The 7,815-nt window shown below is 40.0% G+C and overlaps 1 pseudogene; it reads left to right on the forward strand.

The window, feature by feature from the left end:
• The window catches only part of LOC105853382, an 8,789-nt pseudogene extending 2,961 nt beyond the window's left edge, over window positions 1-5,828 (forward strand).
• Window positions 5,829-7,815: the final 1,987 nt, after the last annotated feature.

The raw sequence follows: 7,815 nt of genomic DNA on the forward strand, positions 1-7,815 counted from the left end.
CGAGGGAGGGTCCTTCGTCGTCGTTGCCGCCGCCCAGCCCTGCGCGCCGCCATGTTGGCCTCCTCCTCCGCCTCCCCCTCCCCGGCCCGGGCCGCGCCTCCGCTCCCGGAAGCGGCACGAGCTGCCGTTCACTAGCGAGGGCCGGGAGGCGATTTTTTTTTTTTTTTTAAATAAAGGAGCGGAGGGAGGAGCCGCGAGCGGAGAGTCTCTACGGCGAAAGGGCTGCGGGGAGGCCCGGGCGGAGGCGAGGGAGGGTCCTTCGTCGTCGTTGCCGCCGCCCGCCCATTTCTCCAGCAACAGGTTCCCCCGGGAGCGGGAGGGGCGACCGTGAGTGAGGCTCGCCCAGACGACGTCTCCTCCCGGGTCCCGGAGCCGTCGGTCCTGCTCAGCCCTGAAAGCTGGCTCTCGCCCTGGCCGCCCGAACCTCCGCCGAGCCTCGCTCCGGGATTCGCGTGGCCCGGCGGCCCCGAGAGCACCCCAGCTCACACGCGAGCCCCGGGGCGCGGCGGTAGTCCACCTCCACGCAGACCTGAAATGCACCGCCGTCCGGAAGGAAATTCACCCGCCTGGTACACACCTCAACGCCGGCATAAATTCTTGCCCACCCGGGCTGAAATGCACCCCCACGTACTCTTCACCCAAACCGGCTGAAATTTATTCCCAACCCTTAACTACTGTCCCCATAATCCTCCTCCACCAAGCCTGACCTAACAGTATCAGACACACCGAACTCCCCACCCCCATCCCCTCCCCCGACCACCTGATAAGGGTTTTCATAGTCCGATTCTAAAGCCCAGGGCTCTCTAAGAAAACCTTCGCAAACTCAGGCTGCAGCACCCTTTTCCAGTTAGTCTCCTTTGAATGTTTCAGATTCTATCCTGATGCCCACCCATGCTCGCTCACAGCCTCTGGTTCAGGAATCCCCCTTTGTTTCTGCCCTTTGAGGACGGGGTCCCACGTTCCTTTCTACATTTTTTTTTTTTTTAAGCGTTTTTCTGTCTCCTCAAAGGCCTGACTTCTTTGCTCTCCACTTTTAGCATTAGCGCTCAGGGCCATCTCTGTAGTCCTCTTGACTCCACCACCTAAGCCCTGCTCCTTGCTATTGTCTTTTGGTTTCCTTTCCCTCCAGCTTTCCCTAGGTGCTTCCATCACCCTCTCCCGAGATCCTGATGCCGTGTCCTTATTTCTTTACAGTAATGCTTTCACCCTGGTTTCTTTCTGAATCCTGCAGCTTCCTCTCTTTTTCATCCCCCGTCAGCAACTCCTCCCCCACTTGCCTTTGCCAACCCAACATTCATCTCCACATACCCCAAGTCATAAATTTTAAATGGTAGTACCCAGAAATGTTCTTTACATTCTGTTAGCGTCCCTGGCCATAGACCTTCTTGTCTTATATTTGCTACCTATTGTTAGAAATACGAGCAATTTGATGAACAAAGTGAATTTACCACTTCTTTTCACATTTATGTGTTTACATTTAACGAGGTAAATGTTGTACTAGTTAAAGGGTAGATTATAGAGTAAAAACTAGGCCTAATATCCAAGGGAAGTAAAGCTCTTAATTCGCAAGTGAAAACAAAAATCCTCCTTACATTTCTGACAAAATCTGCAAAAGAAGAACATTTATAATTGAATCAGATCACAAATTAATACATTAAAATGAAGCTTTACTTTGTGTCCTCAACTTCTAGGTATTCAGTGATGTCTTAAATATTTATCTGTGGCATATGAGGGGCAAAAGTAATCTAAACCCAACAGCCTGTCATAAAGTACATGCCAGTGTATTTATTCAACAAATATGTACCAAGTAATTATCAGGTTCCAGATATTGTTCTTGGCACTGGTGATGCAACAGAAACTAAAGTAGACAAAATTTGATGGTGACAGAGTGATGACATTTAGTTTTGTCTTGTGCTTGAAGAATTAATTCAGTGAACAAAATAAGAAATGTGTACAAGGGGAAAGAAAAAAAAACAGGGGTAGAAAAAAATTGTTTGCCACTAAACTTTGAACTAGAACCCAAAAGGTAATGAGACAGGGCTAACCAATTTGATGGCACAATAAAAGACTCAACAGTGGCAGGTTTATAGAACATGACAGAGGAAGCTGTCTGAGCTGAGAGGAAGAAGCAAAGGAAGCAGAGAAAAACAAAGTCTGTGATAAAAACTGGAAAGGATCCACAAGAGGCTACAAAAAACAAGGAAGGCCATTTTTGAGCCGGATCCTGGAGTGACTGAAAAGCCAGAGTGTCATTTGAGGATGCAAGTAGTGAGTAGAAAGTACTTTTCTGCCTGTAAGAGAGCCCTTTAATCTCTGTTGCATTGGGGAAACATGAGGGGCCTATGGTGTGAATATATATACTTTTTGCACTTATATTTTTGTTACTTTTGCAGTAAAATCTTGAAAATGTTATCTGGGTCCCTCAAAATTAAAGCTCATCCAGTTCACATTTATGTTTTTCTAGAGGAAAAAGAAAAAAATAGCTAGGTCTATAAGAGAGGTAGGGAGAATTGTCTTGAAGACATGAGGGTTTTCTAATGTTAATTTAAAAAATGCTGTCTGAGTGAGACTAAGGATTAGAGAGACAACAATGAATGATACACACACAGCTTCTACTCTTGGAATTTACTGTCTTCAAAGCAGATAAATTAGTAGTAAATAATCATCATAAAGTGTGATAGGTGCTTTGATAAGGGAATTAAATTCAGGATGTAAGGGACAATTTAGAGGGTAAATTACTGTCTAGGAAATCTGGAAAGTTTCCCAGAGGAAATGATATTTAAACTGTAATCTGACAGAAAGTATAATCTGATGGTCTGATAGAGGGGTGGGGAATACAAGATGATGAGAGGGGAGACTTAAGAAAAAAATAGAAACAGCATGTGTAAAGACCTTGGAGTGAGTAAGAGAGGAATTAAAGGCCAGTGGAGTATGGCCAGAATGTAGAGTTCTAGAGAGGTAGTAATGAGAAAGGAATATAAAAAGGCAGAAAGAGACCTTGTCTGAGAGAGCCACTTCAACCATGATAAGGAGTTTGATTTTATTCTCAGCAATGAGATATTTATGTAGGAGAGAGATTTTTAAATGTAAATTACTTCAATTTAAGGCCCTCCCTGGTGGCGTAGCAGGTTAAAGCACAGCACTAAGAAGCTAAAGCCACTTCAGCATGAGTTGGATCCCCGCCCCGGAGATGACCCACATGGTATGGCAGACCTCTCCTGACCCGCCTGCTGCTCCCCTCAGCAGTGTACTTTGTCAGCCTGTCTGTTCTGATCCCCACTCTCTCTGGTGAATCCTCTCACTGCCCCTGCACCCACTGCAGTATAGAGAATGGTCTAGAAAGGAGGAAGACTAAAGGTTGGGAGATGGGAGACAAGGCCAGTTAGTATTTTTAGGTAATAACTTTGAAATTAAAATTTGAGTTTCATTTTCTTTCTATATTCTTTGTCTTTTGTTCTTGGTTTAGCAGTTTGTTTTTTTTTTTTATCTTAAGGGGAATTGGTAGAGATTTTTAAATATGTGACTTGAGATCTTCCATTAGCTTGAAAATTTTGGACTTTTAGTTTTTTAATTGAGAAGTAATTGACATATGACATTATTAGTTTTGGGTTTATAACATGATATGCTGATATTTGCATATCTTGCAAAATAATCATCTCTGTAAGTTCAGTTAAAATCCTTTACCATACAGTTAGAGTTGTAGCTTTATTTTTAATTTTTGAGGAACTTCCCATTATTTTTTTTTTAATATATTCCATTTCTGTTTCATTCTCTCTCTTTTCCTTTAGGGACTTCAGTTACAGAATATGAGACACTATTCCCTGAATCACATGTAGATCTTCTGCAAGTTTCTGTACTTTTTGCTCTCTTGTCTCTGTGATTCAGTCTGGATTTCCCCCCCTTGCCCTTTCTTCTAGTTCACAGCTCTCTTTTCAGTTGTATCTAACCTCCTGCTAAGTCTACCTATTGAATTCTTAATTTCAGCTATTATATATGTCCTATGATTTCATATTAATCCTTATGACTTCTACATCTGTGCTGCAAATATTTTGTCATTTAATTTATTGAATATATTAATTGTTTTATAATATGTGTTTGATAGCTTCCATATCTGGATCTCCTAGGGATCTGTTTCTGTTGTCTGATTTTTCTCTTGATTACAACCAGTTCTTATAAGCATAATTTAAAAAATGTCTGGGAATTATATTGTATATATTGTTTAAAAACTAGATAGCTGATCAGAGGTTCCAGATAATGTTATCTTCCTTAGAAGTGATTTACTTTAACTTCTGACAGGCATTTGGCAGCAGAGATGATGTACCAGTTAATACAATACAAGATTAAGGGTTTTTTATGCCAGATGTTTGTGAGGGTTGGTCTATTTTTGTTTCACTCTTACTCTTCGCATTCTTTAGGGTTCCCAGCTGCTCTAGCTACTCTTCATAGCTCAAGCCACTCCAATACTTTGACTTAAAATAAGAATGATTGATTATTTCTCATAATTCTTTAGGTTGGCTGGAAAGTTCTTCTGCTCCGTTTGGTGTTGGCAGTGATCACTTATAAAACTGTGGTCACCTGAGAAGTTGGCTGGGCACTTTGGCAATCTTCCACATGGCCTCACTTTCTACATAGTGTACCATCCTCTAGGGCTTTCCCCACATGATGGATTTCTCCATTGGGATAACCTGAACTTCCCATGGAAGCTGTATTCTAAGAGGAAGATTTCAAAAGTTTAAACACTACTGAGCAAGTGCTTATCCCCAAAATCAGTGTGAGGAGGGCCACTTATAAACACTGGAAGGTGTAGTTTGTTGAAGGGGGTACAGGGGCAGGTAGGAGTGTTGGAAGTAGGTGGGGGCATACCCATTTAACAAATTACTGTACCAAATGAAAACCTAGAATGTTTTCCAGCATCCCTCCTCTTCAATGACCTTTCATCTTCAAGAAGGCTGCTGCTGGTCGCAAGCTTGAGAAGGGTATCTCCAAGGCCAAAATACCTAAGGAGGGGGTGACCCTACTGTAGCCAAAACACTGTCCTAGTTAGAAAAATTGGCATATTCCCAATCTGCTGTGTATCCAGGAAGATCATGCACAAGAGAAAGTATGCAGCAGCTAAATCCTGGATTGAAGGGAAAAGGGAGAAAGTTCTTGCTACTGTCACAAAACAAATCAGTGGTGACAAAAATGGCCAGGCCATTTTTGGCTATACTTCACAGAACAGCTAGATGCCATCCTACTAAAGGTGTGCGCTGAAAACTGTTGAGCCACCGCAAAACCCTTCAGTCAGCATGTGAAAAAACTGCAAGCTGGCATCACTCCTGGGGCCATTCTGATCATCCTCACTGGGTGCCACACAGGCAAGAAGGTGATTTTCCTGAAACAGTTGGGCACAGTGGCTTGCTACTTGTGGCTGGACCTCTGTCCCTCAATTAACATCCTCCAAGTAGAATACACCAGAAATTTGTCATCATCACCTCCACCAAAACTGATACCTGTGGTGTGAAAAATCCCAAAACGTCTCACTGATGCTTACTGTAAGAAGAAGCTGTGAAGCCTGACACCAGAAAGGTGAGATCTTTGACACAGAGTAGAAGAAACAAAGATTACAGAGCAGTGAAAGATTGATCAGAACACAGAACTTGAAAATTCTGTCTAAAATCCAAGCTATTGCTCAGCTACAGGTCTACCTCTGCTCCGTGATTGCTCTTACAGATGGAATTTACCTTCGCAAATTGGTGTTCTACATTTCTTACAAAGAATCTAATGAAATAACTGACCCACTTAAAAAAAAATCCAGCACAACCGAAAAGGAGATCTTTAATGATTAGGAAGAAGTTAATATTTTGCAGTGCCACACAGAGTAGGAAGAGCTCAGAGAAAAATTGCCTGGGCCTCAAGATTTCCTCCTTTCCCCAAACTCCTCACTCTCCTACAGCAAAGGGAAGCAGCAGGTTCACCTGCTCCAAAAACCTTAGTTTTGGCAGGCTTAGACTGAGACCTGTTTGGTGTTAGCCAGTACAGACCATGGGACAGAAGACCTGTGTCACGGATATAAACACCCCTGGAGGATGAAGGAACCCTAATGATTATACTCAATATTGGGGCAAAAGAGGATTCAGGTGAGGTTTAATTTGTTTCAAAACAAAATGATATGTATTTAATGTATCACATTTTCATCGATGCAAATTCACATCCATTATAAAAATTAGTGAAAGTAAGTCATAGTTAATTTGAGAATATTTTCACGGCCTAAGAAAGAACCCCCATACTCTAGCTACCCCTCTTTTGTTTCCCCTACCCCATGACGCTAATCTTTGTTATGTCTCTATAGATCTATTCTGGAAACACCATGTACGTGAAATCTTACAATATGTGGTCTTTTGTGTCTGGGTGTTTTTTTTTTAAAACATACTATACTGTTTGTAAACTTTATTCATGTTGTGGATAACAGTCCTTGTATCATCAGCACAGTATGTATTAGTACTTCATTTCACTTTATGGCTGAAAACTATTTCATTATATGGAAGTACATTTTGTTTATTCATCCACGATGGACATCTGAGCTGTTCCTGTCTTTGGATATTATAAATAATATAATCATTTATGTAACAGTATCTTTGTAGACCTGTTTCATTTCTTTTAGGATATACCTAAAAGGTATATGTCAAACGTTCACTGTTATCTCAGAATTGTTTTCCAAAGTCACCAAGCCATTTTATATTCCCACTAGCAGTGTATGAAGGCTCTGATGTCTCCACATCTTCTCTAATATTTCTAAGCTAACTTTTTTATTGTAGCCATTGTAGTGGGTGTGAAGTGCTATCTTGTGATATGATTTGTGTTTTCTTGTGGAATAATAATGTTGACCATCTTTTCATGTGTTTATTTTCTTTGGAGAAACATTTATTCAAGTCCTTTGCTCAATTTTGAATTGTCATTTTGTTTAAAGGATAAGTTTTTTTTTATATTCTAATTCCAAGTCCTTTATGAGATGTATTATTTGCAAATATTTTCTCCCATTTTATCAGTTTTTTTTTTCATTTTCTTGGCAGTGTCCTTTGAAACACTCAAGTTTTAAATTTTAATATGGTTTATCTCTTTTCTTTTATTGAATGGAGTTTTAATGTCATATCCAAGCAATCATCATTGCCAAATCAAAATTTGCCTATGTTTTCTTCTAAGATTTTTAATCATTTTAGCTCTTAAATTTAGGTATTTTATCTATTTTGGGTTTATTTTTGTTGATGATTTGAAGCAAAGTCTAATTTATTCTTTTGCTTTTAACTAATTGTTCTAGCACCATTTATACACATTGAATGATATTTTACCCTTTCAAACCTCAATTAATTATGAATATACATTTGTTTCTGAACTCTCAATTCTCTTTCATTAATCTAGGTCAGCCTTTATGCCTGTACCACACTGTCTTGATTTCTGTTCAGAATAAATTTAAAAATCAAGTGTAAGTTTTCCATTTTGTTTTCTTTTTCAATATTGTTTTCACCGTTTTGAATCCCTTGTAATTATTACCGATTTTTAGAATCAGATTGTCATTTTAAAAAAGGAAATTAGTTTGGGTTCTGAGAGGAATTGCACCGAATCTGTAGAGAGATTTGGGGAGTATTGCCATGTAAATAACACTTAAGTATTTCAGTCAATGAATATGCATGTCTTTTGCTCAATGCATTCCTAAATATTTTACTCTTTCACTGCTAGAAATGTTAGTGGAATTGTTTGCTGAATTTCATATTTGAGTTGATTACAAATGTACAGAAATACAATTGATCATAAATATAGATCTTGTAACCTATAACT

The sequence above is a fragment of the Condylura cristata genome, unplaced genomic scaffold, assembly GCF_000260355.1.
Source record: "Condylura cristata isolate star-nosed mole 26May11 unplaced genomic scaffold, ConCri1.0 scaffold00008, whole genome shotgun sequence".
In the NCBI taxonomy this organism is placed as follows: Eukaryota; Metazoa; Chordata; class Mammalia; order Eulipotyphla; family Talpidae; genus Condylura; species Condylura cristata.